The sequence below is a fragment of the Apodemus sylvaticus genome, chromosome 15, assembly GCF_947179515.1.
Source record: "Apodemus sylvaticus chromosome 15, mApoSyl1.1, whole genome shotgun sequence".
Classification (NCBI taxonomy): Eukaryota; Metazoa; Chordata; class Mammalia; order Rodentia; family Muridae; genus Apodemus; species Apodemus sylvaticus.
In genome coordinates, this window is record NC_067486.1 from 38138190 (window position 1) to 38157776 (window position 19587).

Consider the following 19587-nt stretch of genomic DNA (forward strand, 5'->3'; position numbering starts at 1 on the left):
GGTTAGGAGCAGATTTTTATTTTAAATTGATGCTTATGATTTAGTCATGAGGCTAGATATTCTATGTGCTTAAAATATTATTTTCAAACCCTTATAACATTCATTAAAATTACATAATTTCTACATCTGAATGCAATTCTAATCATTGCAAATATAATATTCCACGGAGCACTTGTCACATGGATTCTGGCAATAAATGGATCTTATAAGTTTTATTTCCCATAGATAATCTGTACAATTATAACAATAAAATAATTGAGTAAATACTATTTATACATTTACTCTAGTTCTAGAAATATAGTAAACATGACATAAGCATTCCAAATATTTGGAAAAATGTAAAAGGAGCATATTAAAACTAAGTTACCAAAAGCTGCAAAAATTCATACTACATGACTTCAAGACATATCTAAATCTAATTTGCTTTTTTTCTCTTTCCTCTTAGCTCCATAAACACCATCATTTTTATACTATATGTTATATATGGTTAAAGAATTTTGATTTTGATCATCTTAAAAATAATTCATAAATTTATAGCATTGTTATAAATTCATCATTTATAAGAATGATGGACATGTTATTAAATGAACATAAAGAGATAAATTTTTGGTTTGTTTGTTTTCCTTTTAGTCAAACTTAAAGTCTTGGTTCTTACTGTGGTACAAACCCAAAATAAGAACAAATTTTAGACATTGGAGTTCATTGTAGATTTGCATAGGCACAATGCCTATCTAAGAGTAACAATATTCATTTCAAATTTTGTACCAATATACATAGATTTATACTAATGAAAACCACATATCTGTGTCAGTATATAAATTCTGTACCAATGCAAGAAATTATAACTGCTAATTTGCAAGAAATAAGAAGATTCCTACCAATATGAAAAATAATAATTCATATTAAACTCAATATACCAGTTTGGTTAATATCCTTGAGAGGCCTGCCTTTTCTCAACTGAAACTGAGGAGGAGAAAATGAGAAGGTGAGGTGTGAGAGACTGAGAGATGATTAGGAAGAGGAAAGTGTGGTCTAGATTTAATACCTGAAGGAATAAATTAATTAAGACACTCCAATATATAACAAGGATGCATACTTTACTATGTTCATAGTAGCCTTGTTTATAATATCCAAAAGTTGGAAAGAACCCGGATGTCCCTCAATAGATATAGAAAATGTGGCACATTTACACAGTGGAGTACTATTCAGCTCTTAAAAACAATGAACTCCTCACATTCTTAGGCAAATGGATGGAGCTAGAAAGTATCATCCTGGGTGAGGTAACCCAATCACAAAAGAACACACATGGTATGAACTAACTGGTAAGTAGTTATTAGCCCCATAGTTCAGAATACCCAAGATACAATTCATAGACCACATGAAGCTCAAGAAGAATACCCAAGATACAATTCACAGACCACATGAAGCTCAAAAGGAGGAAGACCAAAGTGTGGTCCTTCTTATAAGGGGGAACAAAATATTCCCAGGAGCAAATATGGAGACAAACCATTGGGCTGAACATAAGGTTCCCAATAAAGTCCCCAATGGAGGAGTCAGAGAAAGGACTGAAGGAGATGAAGGGGTTTGCAACCCCATAGGGGATATCCAGAGCTCCCAGGGACTAAATCATCAAGCAAAGTATACACATGGAGGGACCCATGACTCCAGCAGCATACATAGCAGAGGATTTCTTTGTCAGGTATCAATGGGAAGAGAGGCCCTTGGTCCTGTAAAGGCTTGATGCCTCAGTGTAGAGGAATGTGAGCAGGGAGGCATGAATGGTTGGGTGATTCCTTATAGAAGCAGAGAAGGGAGGATGGGATAGGGAGTTTCCTGGGGAGAGGGAACCAGGCAAAGGGCAAAGGGCATAAGATTTGAAATTTAAATAAAGAAAATATCCAATTTTAAAAAGTGAAAAGAAAAAGGAAAAAATCATACTGTTGATGATTACACAGAAGTTATGGTCATTTTACCAAAGTTATTTTTAAATTAAACTCTATTTTTAAACATCCTAAAGAATTCATATAATTCAAAATATCAAAAACTTATTGGCATATTTATTACAGTCATTTAAATTATTTACACTTTTCTGGTAATCCTAATTAGATAGAACTACCTTTTTCTCCTTCAACATATTCAATGCAATCTGATACTAAGGAAAAGCTGAACCCATACAAGTTTTACACAAAGTCAGTAAAACTGATGAAAATACTTTAAAAATGTTTCATAATAACAGAATTCTTATAATTGAGAAAAACTGCAATATCAAATGATGCAATGAGCAAACGTATTTTGACCCTACTTACTAATACAAACAGAATAATCAGGCACTGTGATTTTATTAACTTCAGATATATACATAGAAGTATACAAATAGGCACAGTATAGAAGCATATAATATATTTGAATGTAAATTTTAAAGTAAACTAATTGCAATTTACTCATTATCTCCTTTCCATTTTCAATAGACACTCATTTTTCTTAAATACAAATGTTTAAATATTTGGGGGGCTATATTTTTAGGACCATCAAAATAGGGTTCTTGCCATCATACTAAGTGAGGTAACCCAGACTCAAAAGGTGAATCATGGTATGAACTCACTAATAAGTGGATATTAACCTAGAAAACTGGAATACTCAAAACATAATCCACACATCAAATGAGGTACAAGAAGAAAGGAGGAGTGGCCGCTGGTTCTGGAAAGACTCAATGAAGCAGTATTCGGCAAAACCAGAACGGGGAAGTGGGAAGGGGGGGGGTGGGAGGACAGGGGAAGAGAAGGGGGCTTACGGGACTTTCGGGGAGTGGGGGGCTAGAAAAGGGGAAATCATTTGAAATGTAAATAAATTATATCGAATAAAAAAAATAGGGTTCTTGCTTGTCTTTTTTTTTAATTTAATAAAGCAGGTAAATTGAAGAAGATGTGAGTGCTGAAGGGTGAAGCAGTAAGAAATGCTTCTGATTCATAGTATCATTTATCTTTGTTAAACTACTGATCTTGAAGTATTTGGAAAATCATGAGACTTTCTTTTAGTGACATGAAACCACACTAAATGCATAAAGGTTACTGCTCTTTGTAATACATTTCAACAATAATATCGGTATTTCAGGTGATAAAATGCATATGCCTCAGAAAGTTTTTATCTTATATTTCAATTTCTCATGTAATGCTTTCTTACGGACAATTTAATAAACTTGCCAAATCTGGGATTACAATCTTAATAATATGTAAGGAAGATAATACAAGATTATCTTTCCATTCTGAAGTCATGTAAGTTCTTGGTGCCTTGAGTTCATTTTTCTCTTGTCCTAGCCTTAGAGAATTCACCATGCAGGTGATTTAATTAATAGTCTAAATATTTTTGCTAATATTTATTTATCATTTCCAGATTTTTTTATAATCTGGCAGTGTATATCTCTTCCATTTTTATACTAAGAGTAGAAAAGTGTTCATAAAAAAACAAAACACTCCTCCTCCTATCTCTCCCTCCCTTTATTTATTAGATCAAAAAATAAATGACAAGTATGCTCTAGTAATGCCTCTCATATACCTAGTTAATAATTTTGTCTCTGAAACACAAATAGAATATCCCCATGGTGATTTAAATTCTAATATGAAACAACCTGCTCATAATTAAATATTTTTTGTTGAGTAATACACTCATAATTTTCTCATTAGTAAAATTTGTATTAGTAAATGCAAATCCATTGTTAATCAAATAGGTATTTTGTGACTTGTTTGGTTAGAACACACATATACCCAAATCTGAATTTGATATGTTTAATATAGAAATTAAATGGTTACCTATCTTGACATTAAAAAAAAAGAAAACAAAACTATTGTTTAGCTGAAGCAGTGGTTCCCAACCTTCCTAGTGCTGTGACCCCTCAATACAGTTACTCATATTGTGGTGATCCCCAGCCAACCATAAAATTATTTTTGTAGGTACTTCATAACTATAATTTTGCTAACTGTTATGAATTGTAATGTAAATATCTGATATGAGAATATTAGACCCCTGTGAAAAAGTCATTTGCCCTGTCCCTAGCAGAGTCAAGTCACACACTGAACTAAAAGAAGGTAGTTCTTTAGAAATGATTCCTAAAGATATCTTGCTATATCCATAATCCAGTGCCTTACTTAGCCATTATCAGAGATACTTCCTTTTGCAGTAATTGGAAATTAATCCAGACCCACTAGTGAACACTGAAGAAAGTGAGAGATTCAGAACACCTAGTCCCAAATGAGATGTCTACATCAAAGTCCATCTCCAAGGCACATTGAGATATGAAGAAGGAGAAACCACAAGTTTTCAGAAACATCAGGCTCGGAAGACTACAAGGAAGCAGTATTGACAATACAAAATAAAACACGTGCACATATGAATTTATAGAGGCTGTGACAAGAGGCACAGGACCTTCATAATTTCAAGCATTAATAGGGTTCCAATGGTAAGAGGAGAAATAGAAAATAGACGTCCGCAGTAGTCAAGGAACTATGCAATGGATGCCTGTTTGCAAAAGAGAAATTAGCTTACTCCAATGTAATCCCATTGGGTATATCAATCACACTAAAGGGTAGAGCACTTGTACATAAGTAGATGGCAACCACAACTTAATGGTTTGTTGAATTTGCTTTGTTTGGTTTTGTAGATTATTTTGCCTTGCATTACATTTTGGGGAGCACATTTTTGCCTTATTGTTTTTCTGCTTATACAGTATAGTGTCTGAGTTAGTTGTGTGTGTGTGTGTGTGTGTTCATCTGTGTGTAGTCTATTTCTTTTTCCTTTTTATTTCTCTTCTTCATTCTAATTTATCATGTTTCATGTTTGTTTGCCTATGCTTTTCTGAAGAAACAGAGAAAGAAAGAACACAGATCTGGATGGCTGTAGAGGTAGGGGGAATCTGGAAATAGTTAAGTGACTTTATTTTGATAAAATAAATCAGAAGATATTGTTTGAAAATATATTTTTTCAATAATAACATGTAAAAAAGATGGAAAAAAGAATATTCTATTTCTTGTGATCATGTTGTTTTAAACAATGCTTCAAATCATTATGTAATTATTTAAAAAGATATATGTGAAATAATTAAGAGATAATACAGAAATCAACATTAAAATAAAAGAATAACTATATTTTAAAGTCATCTGACCATGTTAGCGAGTCCACAAGCATATAAGAATACCAAGTATAATGAGTGATTGTGGTACAGACCTTTAATCCCAGCACTCAAACTGAAGAGGCAGGTGGATCTCTGAGTTAGAAGCAGGGCTGGTCAACAGAGTGAATTCCAGGACAGCCAGGGTTTCTTAGTGAAACCTGGTCTCTAAAAACAAACAAACAAAACAAAGAACACCACGTGTTAATATAAATTTGCATTTTTACCAATGAAAATAAAGTATATTCTGTTGTGCACTTTATGCTCCCTTTGATAAGGGAGCTTAGATAATGGTGTGCTATCAGTTATGTCTAATTTTATGGCACTGATTTGTTTGTACACAGCATCTTGTTTGTCTTATATAGGACTGTTAGAAGTAATGGAATCAGATTTGCTAAAAAATGGCACATTTTTAGTACTGTAAAAATTTAGTTCCCATGTTTATTTGTGTTTATTTCAGGATTTATGATCAAGAATTGACAAATGGTACTTCATGAAATTACAAAGTTTCTCTAAAGCAAAGGATACTGTCAATAGGACAAAATGGCAGCCAACAAATAGTAAAAGATCTTTATCAATCCTACATATGACAGAGGGCTAATATCCAATATATATAACGAACTCAAGAAGTTAGACTCCAGAGAACCAAATAACCCTATTAAAAAAATGCTGTTCAAAGCTAAACAAAGAATTTTCACCTGAGGAATTTCAAGTGGCTGAGAAGCACCTGAAGAAATGTTCAACATCTTTAGTCATTAAAGAAATGCAAATCAAAACAACCCTGAGATATCACTTCACACCAGTCAGAATGGGTAAGATAAAGAATTCAGGAGAAGGCAGATGCTTGAGAGTTTGTGGAGGAAGAGGAACAATGCTCCATTGGTGTTGGGATTGCAAACTGGTATAACCCCTCTGGAAATCAGTCTGGCAGTTCCTCAGAAAACTGGGCATAATACTATCAAATATTAATTTTTTAGAGAATAGTTTCAAAGTTAAGGTTTGATTGATTATAAAAAATAAGATAAGCTCAATAAGATGATTGTACTTTTTGAAGTTTGTGTTTATTTAAGGGATACATAATAGATTGACTTAATATTTTTCCTTTCGACTTAGTGCAAGAGTATAGGGGAATTCCAGAACAGGGAAATGGGAAGGGGTGGATGGAAGAACAGGGAGATGGAAGAGGTCTTATGGGACTTGTGGGGAGTGGGGACCCAGAAAAGGGGAAATCATTTGAAATGTATATAAAAATATATCAATAAAAAAAATTCTGACTAACATACAAAAAAAATATTTTTCCTTTTCAATTTATTATGTCCCAATTTTAAGTCTTGACTTGTGAAGTATGTATTTTAATGTTTTTGGTCTCCACTCTAAATAAAGAAAACAATAAGTCTTTCAATTGAATGAATTTAGGTCCCATGTCAGTGGGGATTTAATAATATAGTTTTGTCACGTCATTTTAAATTTGCGATTATCATTAATCCTGAAATACAGTTAAGTAAATTTCTTGTTATCTTATATATAAAATGAAAGTAGAAGATAGCCTACCTCAAAGCCAATCTCTAACAGGAAGCAAGTGCCCTTCAACAGAAATGGAGATATTATAGCAGTGCTGAAATGGGAACTGCAGACCCAATGTCTCCACCCTTGCTCACTCCCTGAGTGCAGAAGGACATATCTGATTGTTGCCTAGATTCTCCCAGGTTGTCACATCAGTAAACTTAAAGTTCTCATTGAGGAGACATTTACTATAATGGCTCTTAATACACATTTGCTTATTAAGTTTAAAATATTTATTAATTATGCATTAGTCCATTGCTATTTAATAGAATCTTAGAAACATTCTTGGTGTATCAGTAAATAAAGGTCAAATAAATTTGCTTTGGGGAAGTTAGTGAACAGTTCTAAATGTATTTTAGTTAAATATTGACATTAGAAATTGTTTATATTTTAAAACTATATGTGCATGAATATAACAATGTTTATGCAAAATATGTAACAACATTTGCTGACTAATTCATAAAACTGTGTACTGAGAAAAAAGCAAAGTGAATAAATCAAAATTCAAATAATAAATTCCTAAACAGAAATTCCTAAATCTTGCTGTTAATCACATTTCCTATAAAACTAATTAAAATTTTGATAAAATAAAACACCTATTATATTGACATTTGTATAGTCCTTGAAATACATTTTTTCTAGTGTCCAAAACTACAGTTTTGTCCAAACCACATTGTGTTCAAAACCTTTGCATTTATTTATTTGGAGCTTGTAATCCAATGTTGATAAAATGAGGATGGAAGTGAAACCAAGGGTAAGCAGTTGAAGAATATTATAAAGGCAGCCTCAAGACACCCCGAGATCCTGCAACACCTGAACTGCACCACTGCTCTCAAACATCAGGCAACAATTTATTTGTTAAAGTTTCTTAATTTCAGCATCCATTTGGTGAATGAGGAAGATGTCCTTTCTTTGCTGTTGGATTGTAAATTGCCGTGACCCATTGCTAAGGCAATGCCAACTTAATGTTTTTGGTTTTCGGTTTATTTAGTTCATTTGTTTGTTAGCTTACTCGCTTGCTTTTTATCTTTAGATGAAATCAGAGTTGGATCTTATTGCTTTTCACTTTAATCGACATTTTGTATACTCCTTTTATTTGATTTTAATGCTTCTATGTAAGCATTCTCTAAGTGTGGGTGAGAGTTTCCACTTCCTTAAATCCAGAAACTGTGTCAATAATGATGAAAGGATGCTACCCAAATTTGTCATAGTGTATTATTTAAGAGTCTATATTTGGGGCACAAGTTGTTCCAGTGAGAAAAGGCAGTAGATTTCAAGCTTGACAACTTGAAACTGATCACTTATACAGAAGGAAGAGCAAGCATATTCAAGTTGGTCTATATTGTCCCTACATACATTAAACATTGCATTCATTCACAGACACAAACAAACAAAAAGACATATTAACAACACTTTTAAAGAATGTTATTTATCTGGTAGCAAGTTTATATTACAGTTTTTGGCTCTCTCTCCAGAAAACAAAAGCAAAAACAAAAACAAGGTTTCTGTACAGAAAATATTTTTAGAGAAAGCTTCATAGGAAGGAACCCCACCTAAACCCTTTACATGATCAATTGCTTCTATTTGAGTAAGGAATTTGGTAATCAACAACTAGCAAGAAACCAAGACCCATGGTTCTATAGTCACAAGGAAAGTATATCTTTAACAATACATGTCATCTTAGAAAAAAAAATTACCACTGCTTTGTCAAGCCAGCCTTAAAGAATTCCCCATATTTAAAGTCATTTGAAACCTTGCAAAGACTAACTGTGCCCTTGTTCTTGATCAAGAGTATATGAACCAATATCCACGTGCTTACATAAGACAAAATACTTACACAGATAAGTGTCCCCAAACTTGGTAATTCTCTCCCCCTTCATCATGTGATGAATTCCAATTAATTTTCCAGAAGCAGAGTTACTGATTTGGTGACAAATGTAGGGGCTTCAGGGAACACTTTAGCTCTAGGACTAAAAAGTACATTGTACACAATATCATTCTGGAAGTTAACATTTCCACTCATCTCCTTATTTTCTTATTTCTGCATAAGAAATATTTATTTCTATATGTTTTTCGCTGAGATATAGTCTGACAGACCAATAGATTATAGAAAGATGATAGATAAACCAAAAGAAAGAAGATAGATGGATAGATGATAGATTGGTGGATAGATAGATAATAGAGAGTGAGACAGATACACAGACAGATACATACATACATACATACATACATATGTAATGGATGCTATATAAAGAAAGAGAGAGATAGGGATAGGGAGATAGATGGACAGATTGTTGATAGATGATAGACAGATAGATGCATTGGTAGATAGGTATGTAGACAGATGATAAAACAAAGAAAACGAAGCCAGTTACAATGAAGTTGATAGTAAGCAAGGGAGATATAAATGGGAGGAGTTATAGGGTAAAAAAGCACAAATACTGTGATTGCATTTTATTCCCAAAACTAAAAAAAAAAAATATTGACAGTAAATTAATTTCAGAAAGACTGATTAGGAATATCATGTCAGTCACATTTTAGGTGGCACGGCACACCTTCCTGTATTACTACTACCTACTCTAAGGGTGCAGAAGGAATTTTCTAGATGGTTGATCTACAATAGAGAGGATTGTAATTTTCTGCTTTGTTGCATAAGTGAATTGCGCACATTCTCTTCTCCATGAATTTAAGAAACAGCATTTCTGAGAAACCTTAGCAAAAGTTCAGCTGTCACCAAAGACGATGAGTAGTAACTACATTTTAAAATATGTTCAGTCTCTTTAAGTCACCTCTCTAAATACTATACCACACTGTGAAAATAGATTGATATGCTTTTGAGTCTATGTCACACTGTATATTTATAGAACATCTACCCCAAATAACAAAGAGTTCAAAAGTCATCAAGACTTTTATTTATCAAGAAGAATAATTTCCAAAAAACAAGCTCATTAACTTAAACCACTATTTGCAAATAGAGTAGTTTATAAAATATAAGCAATATATAAAAGCTCCCTAATGCACTTTTAAGCAGGAAAGGAAAGCATAATGGTATCATAATGTATTTTCAAAGAAGATGACCTGCAGAAGCTGTGAATATATTTTTTCATAGTTTAGAGATTAAAATATAACAGTTGGGAGCTGGGGAAAACTCATTGGTATAATGCTTACTTGTATAACACCCTTTATTAAACCCTCATCCTCACAAGCTAATAAAGTAAAAAAAAATAATATTGAGTAAATATATTATTTATAAATATAATTAGAAACACAGCTATGTACAGGGGAAAATACAGTCTGTTATAATAATTAATGAGAAAAAAGCAACAACTTTGTAAAGGAGATTTGGAATAAGTAAATGGAAAGGAAAATGGTGTAGTTATATTATAATCTCAAATATTAATATAAATAATTTTAAGGTATTGAAATATGAAGATATGTTAAGTGTTTAAAAAAATTTAACTGTGTTTGTAAATTACAATGAACGAACCTACTGTTAACATTGTGTAATCTTAAATCTATTTGTATAAATGTGAGATTTTGTGAGTGTGAGTTTGTTTTTGTGTGTTCATTTTGGAGTATAGTCATAGTCAATGTTCTATTGCTCTGAAGAGACACCATGACCACAGTAACTCCTTTTTCTTTATTCTTTGGTATTTTCTTTATTTGCATTTCAAATGTTACCCCCACTTTCCTGTTTTCCCACTCCTAGAAACCCCCTATCCCATTCTCCCTCTCCCTGCTTCTATGAGGATGTTCCTCTACCACCCAACTTCCACCTCCCTGCCCTGAGTTCCCCTACTCTGGAGCATCACCAAACCTCCATAGGACCAAGAACCTCTCCTTCCATTGGTAACTGACAAGGCAATCCTCCACTATGTAACTCCCATGCAGAAGTTTAGTCCATTATTATTATGACAGAGAACATGGCATCCTGCACTTAGACATGGTGCTGCTGAAGGAGCTGAGAGTTATAAATTTGGATTTACCTTCAGCAGATAAAAAAAAATTGACTCTAGCCCTGGCTTGTTCTTCTATACCCTAAAAGCCCTATACCAGTGACACATTTGTTCTAACAAGGCCACAAGTAACACCACAAGGCCATGGCTATTAATCTTTCTAAATTAGTACCATTCCCCAATAACAGTGAATAAAAGTATGCCTACCTTTCCAGTCCTTTCTTAAATTACCACATGTTCTATACTTGTTGGCTTTTAAAGAGGTTAAATTTTATCACTTTACAAAGCAACTTGTTGATACTAAATTTAAAAAAGCCATATTTTATGTTCCATAATATTCCAATTACTAAGCCTATGTTTCCTGTAAAATATTTTTGGGATTCAAAGTCTCAACTCAAAATATTTTTTACTTACTCTTTTATATTTGAGATTACAATTTAATTACATTGTTTCACTCTTCTCTCTTCTCCCTTCCCATATAACCCTCCCTGCTATCCTTCAAATTCATATCTACTTTTTAGTAATTGTAATTGAATACATATATATGTGAAAAATAAATATACATACATATGGCATACAGCATATAGAATCTATAATGTAGTATATAGTATAGAGTATATAGTATACAGTATACAGCATACAGTATATAGTATATAAAGCACATAGTATGTAGTATACAGTATATAGCATACAGTATTCAGTATGCAGTATACAGTATACTGTATGCATCATACATTATACAGTATGCAGTATACAGTATACAGTATATGGTATATAGTATACAGTATATGGCATGCATTATACAGTATGCAGTATATAGTATACAGTGTACCTATTCAGGGTGCAATATACAGTATGCAGTATGCAGTATATGACATATGGTATACAGTTTATGTTATATGGTATATAGTGTAGAGCATAGAGTGTATACAGTATACAGTGTAGAGTATGCAGTATATAGTATGTACTATATAGTATATAATATACAGTATGCAGTATACAGTATATGGTATGCAGTACATGGTATACAGTATACAGTGTATAGTATATGGTATATAGTATATAGTATACAGTATGTATTATACATTATATGTTATACATTATATATTATACAGTATGCAGTATACAGTATTCAGTGTACAGTATATGATATACAGTATACAATGTATAGTATGTATGGTATATGGTATATGATATATAGTATATAGTGTGCAGTATGAAGTATGCAATACGTATTATACACTATACATTATACATTATACAGTATGCAGTATATAGTATGCAGTACACAGTATAAGGTATGTGGTATATAGTATACAGTATATGAATTGCATTATAGAGTATACAGTGTGCAGTGTACAGTATGCAGTGTACAGTGTATAGTATATGGATGGCATTATACAGTGTGCAGTATGCAGTGTACAATATGCAGTGAGCAGTGTACAGTGCATAGTATACAATATGCAGTATAAGGTATACGGTATACAGTATATGGTATATAGTATATAGTATATAGTATTTCACATTACACATAACACATTACATATTATATATTATGTATTATAAATATATATAAATATTCCTAAATATAACATGCTCAGTCCATATTATGTTTCCTCTGTGTATATTTTCAGTTCTGACAGTGGCAAATTTATTGTTTTATGGCTTCCCTGGGGAAGGTCACACCCAGATTTCCCCACTTTCTAGTATGACTGTGAGTAGGGTTGAGAGCTTGCGGTAGTTTCCTCACACACTTTGCTATGTATATTATTTGTTCTTGCTCAGCACGTGTTTGTATCTTCTTATTGGTGAAAGTGTATGGGTAGAGTTGCTGACGTTATTCTGAACATAACCACACAGAAATTCTAGCACCTTCTGGCTCTTAAATCTTTCTGACTCTTTTCCATACTGTTTCTAGAACTCATGGTATGTTTCTAGAATTTATAGTAATGTTTTGTAGCTACATCCATTAAAATTAGATTCTACAACTCTAAATTTTGACTGTGTGTCGTTTTATATAGTGGTCTCTGTTGCAAATAGAAGTTTCCTTAGTGAGTGGTGAAGACTATATTTATCCATGGAGATAAAGACAAAGGCTTTAAGACTGCTTTTTTAGATTACTGTGCAATGATCACTAACCTTGGCTAGTTTTCTAGCTTTCTAGTACCAGGTATGATTTTTCTCATGTGGATCTATTGTAAAGTCCAATTAGAGAACTGCTTATTAAAAAATATTAAATAATTCAATATGATAGCTGTGCATGTGACCTTGGTGATGTAAAAGACTACAGGTATATGATTATTGCTAAAGTTTTAAAGTTTTCCAATAAATATGTATAGTTTATTTACATGGATATCATTCTATATCAATAACCTTATTCTAAAAATAAATGAAAGAACTAGAAAGATATTTTGCATCTAAGGAGACATGCTGTTTTTCCAAATTACTAGAATTCAATTCCAGACTATCCCATGGACATTTTTAACTGTCTATAAATCTATTTCCAGATGATGTGATGCTCCACATTATCTTCTGTCTTGTACAAGTTGTTTATAAATGCACACTCATTTAGTGATCATGCATGTAAAATAAAAATATTTTAAATGATGTATTAAGTGAGATCTGAAAAAGTAAATAAATGTTGGCCATTTTAATTTCACTGTTAAGTTTTATATTTGTAGTAGTAGTTGTTGTTGTTTTAATGAAGTGTCTCACCATGTAGTATGACTGGCAGAAAATCTGTTATGTAGGCCTTGATATCGCTGGGATCTCCCTTTATCTTTATCCAGGGTTTTAAATAACAGGTGCGGACCATCATGCCCTGCTTTCACACTATTTTATTTTAAATGCAGTTAAAATATAAAACATTTATTTTAATCATAGAATTCTGGAAGTGATCATTTTTGTCAATGTGCAAATGATTACTATAATTATTAGAAGTTTAGCTGATCTAGTGAAATATGGTAATATTTCCAAATGTATATATTATATTTTATATATTATATCAATCTGATTTACTTTATTTTCATTCATATGAAACCCAAGGTACTTTTAAAGAAATCTGTATACTATTCTCCATATGTCACCCTTCTTCTGACACTAAAGTGTCCCCCACAGACACACTATTTTCTAGTCAAATGTGATCTTTGTCATGTGACCTCTGATTTGGTGTTGACAACTAAAGCTCATACATCATTGGTTCTCTTTGTCATTGAACTGTATCTCCAGCTACCACCCCTTTCAGAACACATTGTGGTTTGCATACGTTTTTCACTAACATTCAGTTTGGATTATTCTAAATTTTACTTAATAACATCTTTTCAATGCATAGATATTACAAGTTATTCAACTAAAATATGAGACAAGAGCCAATATTTTGCAGCACTGTGTTTACTAAGTCATGAATAGCAAGATATAATAATCTATATTAATTTCTGTAACATACATATTTGAGTTGAAAGTATTCAAAATTAAATAAAACATTTTAAAAACTGGATTTTTCAGCCATTTAGAATGTCTGATAGAAATTCCTTTTTCGTGTCTGAAAAACCTACATACTTAATAGTAAATGCTAAAAAATAAAAGAAATAATTAAGACTTTACTGTTTCACTGATACTTAATACTATACACTAATAATTTTAAAATCTATTAATGAAACTTCTAATACCACTGCTAATTTTTCAAGTATGACTCTCTATAGACTATATATATACATATATATATATATATATATATATATATATATATATATATATATATATATATATATATATATTCCAGTTTAGGCATAGTTAGTTTTGGAGTAGAAATGATTGATTTTATATAAAATTTTAATAAAGAATAATTGTAACAAGAGGATTCCTTTTATTATTATTTATAATTTGTAATTATTTATTTTTAATTATTTGAAAAGTATGTGCTTTTCTCTCTGTAGGCATGTGAACATAAGTGCAGGGACCTATAGAAGACAGAGGATATGTTGGATCCCATACAGCTAGAGTTGTAGGTGTTTGTGAGGAATGTATATGCTTGAAACTGAACTTTGACCCTTAACAAGGACAGTGTGTAAATGTTAGTACTGACCTACCTGTCAGGTGCCAGTAGATGTATTTTAAATGAATGTAGTTAAATTACTAGTCATACTTTATTCTAATTATACATGGATTTATATTTTATTTTATCTGTATTATATTTTATGTTAATAAAATATAATAAACTTCTTATTTCAGAATAATTTATTAAATTACTATATTTCTAGAGACCTACCTACCAGCACATGCATCAGACAAGAATCAGATACCCAAATGGCCACCTTCCCTGTGACTTGTCAACTATGGGCATATCATGCCACAATTAAATGCAATTATGTAGTGGAGAGAGAGATGAGAGAAAAAGAAGCAGAACAGTTTGAGCACTATGAAAAGATACAGAAATGGAGAGGCAAGGGTGGTGAGAAACAGCCTGATTTTAGTCTTCACTACCACCCAAGGCTGTCGTGAAGTTCTTGCCCATGCTGCAACTGAAGGCCATGTCTGGATCCATGACCCTGCAACAACATGGGTCTAGGCCCAGATGTCTATGGCCCATGTTAACACCAAAGGCCACACAGAAATTCCTGATCTGCACTACGGTCTGGAACTGTGGTATCCAAATATTGTACAATATGAGCTGGCCCCACTCCTCACTGGCTGATGCACTTGTGAGAACAGACCCCAGGTCATGAAAGCTTGAGAGATTGTACTGCCTCTAGCAAGCTGCAGCATTAAAAATGTGACCCACAATTCACCTGGGCAACAAAGCAGAGCTAGCTCCTGATGGAGTAGAAACAGGTTAGCTGGCCTATGAGCACAAGAGTAAAAGAAATGTCCCTGCCCTTGGCTGGTTGCAGCACATGGGTTATCTAGATGGAGCTGAACTGGAGGGATGACCCTGGTGCCACAGAGACCAGAGAGCGGGCAATCTCACTAGCTTGGTTACCAACTAAGCCCAGACTCAAAGTTTTGAGTTGGCCCTCCCAAATTTCTCTCCCATCTATGAACTGTTGGATCTAGTGCTAAGTTATTCCTGAAAATCCCAAGCTTCAGAATCTCCTTGACACAGGGCAACAACAGGTTATCCAAGAGGAGTCCTAGTCCAGATCTAGTACTGAGCGTGTAAGAGAAGCCAGGGGCTTCAAAACAGGCTAATGACTCATTGCAATGAACATTTACAAGTAACGAGGTTGGGGCAAAAGTGTGTACTGTGTGACACACGATGACACACTGCAGTTTCCACAAGTGTTGTTTTTGTTTTTGTTTTTAATTTTGTGGGTGAGGTTGCAAGGGTGAAGGGTTGACATGAAGGGATGGAAGATGGGTAGGACTGGGGTGCATGGCGGGAAATTCAGAAAGAATCAAGAAGTTTTAAACAATTACTAATTAAATATTGGAGAAATTATTGTGACAAATTGTTGTAACCTACGTATCAAGGGTTATGAACAGATAAAGGGGAGATTCTGAGTTTTCTTACTGAGACAAGAAATTATCTATATATTTAATAACACATTTCACAGTCATGTCAACACAGTTTTCATGTTCACAGATGCCAAAATTCAAGCCTATGAAATTTTAGTGTATTTTTTTTTAGCTTTTAAACTTATTTTGACTATATTTAACAACTGATATACTAATATAAGTGTCCATTTTTACAGTATGTAAAATGCATGTATAGTTATACAAACACAACTTAAGCTACAGAAAAAAGAGAAAATGACTAAACCTAAAGGCCCTTTGTCTCGAATGTCAAAAATGTTTCCATTTTGAAAATTGACTCAACAATTCCTTTAAAGCATTTTTTACACTAAAATTTAGCTAAAATGGTCTAGTTGCACAAACAAGGCCTGTATTCTTTGCTATGTACATTTAAAAATATCTTTTTATTTGTTTACATTTTAGTTTTTGAGAATGTTTTTCTTTTTATTAGATATTTACGTTATTTACATTTCAAATGTTATACCCTTTTCTCGTTTCTCCTCCGAAAACCTCTTAGCCCCTCTCCCCTCTCCCTGCTCACCAACTGACCCACTCCCTCTTCCATGTCCTGGCATTCCCTTATACTGAGGCATCGAGCCTTCACAGGATCAATGGTCTCTCCTCTCACTGATGTCTGACAAGGCCATCCTCTGCTACATATGCAGCTGGAGCCATGAGTCCCTCCATGTGTACTCTTCAGTTGGTGGTTTAGTCTCTGGGAGCTCTGGGGGTACTGGTTGGTTCATATTGGTGTTCCTCCTATTGGGCTGAAAGCCCTTTAGCTCCTTGGGTCCTTACTCTAGCTCCTCTCCGTTGGGACCCTGTGCTCAGTCCAGTGCCTGCCTGTGAGCACCAACTTTTGAGGCACTGGAAGAGACTCTCAGGAGACAGCTAGATCAAGTTTTGTCTTTTTTATCCACACATACTCAAAGTAAAAAACCCTAATGCTGAAGTACAGGCAAAGCATCTTCTCCTATATGCACTGCTCTAGTCTGCTTTCATTGGCATTTCTTCTACTAGCAAGCTGGTTTATAGAGAGAGTTAAACCACTTGGTATTTAATTAAATGCAAGTTATAACACTCATTTCTGTTTTTTCATCATTTTCATTATTTTGGAAGTCTTCCTTGCTTCAACTTCTACTTTGCTGCTTTGTGCTTTCCTACATTGTTAAGATCCCAAACTAAAAACATTGGCATAAACCAGTTGACTACGACTACAGATTGACTACAGATGACTAAGACTTTCTGATTATGAAAACAGTCTTGTCACTATACTTGTCTTGTGTAGTTTGATGAGGAACATATAGATCAAATGTCAAATATTATTTTGATGAAGAAAAACCATTACCACACTAGGAAAAAAAGACAGGAAATCAAGCATGGCAATGGATGCCAAAATGAACTTCGCAGATAAAAGAAGGGAATTATACTTTGGGGTAAACTTCATTACAATGTGGTTCATTTACACAATGGAATACTATTCAGCTTTTTTAAAATATGAGGAAATCATGAATTTTGCAGGCAAATAGATGGAACTAGAAACTATTATCCTGAATGACATAACTCAGACCCAGAAGAACTTACATGGTATGTATTCACTTGGTAAGTGGATATTAGCAAAAAAAAAATACAGAATATCTAGGATATAACTGATAGACTATAAAAAAAAAAGTGTAACAAGCAGAAACACCCAAGTGAGGAGGTTTCAACTCCACTTGGAAGGGAGAAGGCAGAGGGAGAGAGCAACCTTGGTCAGGGAGGGGAAAAGGGAACAGCATCAGATATGCTGGGTTTGGCCCATAGGACAAGAGAATGAGTGGAAATAAGCGACCTTGTGGACTGGGAGGCAGGGGGGCATTTAGAAAGTACCACAGACCCAGATGGTGGGACATTCTTAGGATTCATTGGGGTGACATTAGCCAAAATTCCAATATTGGGGAAAATGAACTTGAGTCCACCTCCAATAAATAGACAGAGCCACAAGTGGAGGACAGGGTTAGTAATCCACAGTCAAAATTCCTGACCCAGAATTGTTCTTGTCTAAAAGAACTTCAGGGACAAAAATAAAGAAGAGATTGAAGGAAAGGCAATGCTCTTTTCAGTCAATTCTTTATTTACACCTGCCCAAATTGGAATCTACCTCATGGCTGGAATAGTAAGGCCTGACACTACTATGCTATAATCTGTTTACTGAAGAGACCTTGGCATGGCTCTCTTCTGAGAGGCCCTACCATAAGCTGACTGAGAAAGGTGCAGATACTTACACTCAACCATGGGAATCTTAATGGTTGAATTAGGGGAAGGATTGAAGAAGCTCAAGGGGAGATCAAGCTCCTAGGAAGACCCAGCATCTCAATAAACCTGGGCCCCTTGGAGCTCCCAAAAATTGACACATCAATTAGGCAGCCTATATGGGCTAGTCCAAGACTCTGGACATGTATACAGCAGAGGACTGATTTGTCTGCCCTCAGTGGGAAAAGATGAACTTAATTCTTGAGAGACTTGAGGCCCCAAGAAAGGCAGAGGCCTGGTGGGGGAGCACCCTCTCATTTTCTCTGTGGCAAGGGAGAGGAGGAATGGAATGACAAAATGTGGAAAGGGGACCGAGGGAGATGCAACTACTGGAATGTAAGTAAATAAAATAATTTAAAAAATACAATTTGGAATAGTTTCAGCAATATGAATGGATAGAGGCAGATTTAGCAATGAAATGTATTAAAACAGATCGTAATTTTATGTGTGCTGTGTCATTGACTTTGATCTGAGTTGGTTTTATGAAGCCTTCTGACTATTGAGAATACTTAACTTTGTTACTTTATTGAGTATCAGTATTTATTGAAATAATTTTGAAATTATTTTATGTTTGATTAGCTTTGTGCTGACTTGGTTCCATGGATTGCTGCAATGATTTTTTTTTTCACCAAGGAGCATATATGTACAATGGCTACATTGCATCACAAATTCATTTATTTCATGAGGTAGTTTTGATAATAGTTTTTATACACTAAAATACAGTTTTTAAAATAAGGACATGATTATGACCAGGGATACTATATTCAGTGTGGAAAACTTCTGTAAATTTCTTCAATTTGCCACTAATTATTCTCACCAATATCAAGTACTTGATCTTTACACAATAAGTGTATTTTAGAAATAGTTGTGTATTTATCTCCTGCATTGTATTTCTTATTAGTATGTGTAATATCTCCCTTTCCCTTTTTCCCTTTCAGCTCTTCCCATGTTTCCCCTCTCTGCTGGCTCTCAAATGTTGACCTCTTTTATTTTACTTCAAATATAAAGATGTATGTGCCTATATGTGTGTGCACTCATGTGTGTGAAAATATATAAAGTATGAATTTTGTGATTTTTTCTTAATAGTTAAATTAAAACACTTGT

General features: G+C 33.7%; 1 non-coding gene across 1 annotated transcript; it reads right to left on the reverse strand.

The window, feature by feature from the left end:
- Positions 1-7751: 7751 nt before the first annotated feature.
- On the reverse strand, positions 7752-7831 carry LOC127666422 (small nucleolar RNA SNORD19B). The gene has a single exon (XR_007973621.1). It is a non-coding gene; the product is annotated as a small nucleolar RNA SNORD19B (small nucleolar RNA).
- Between the last annotated feature and the right edge of the window lie 11756 nt (positions 7832-19587).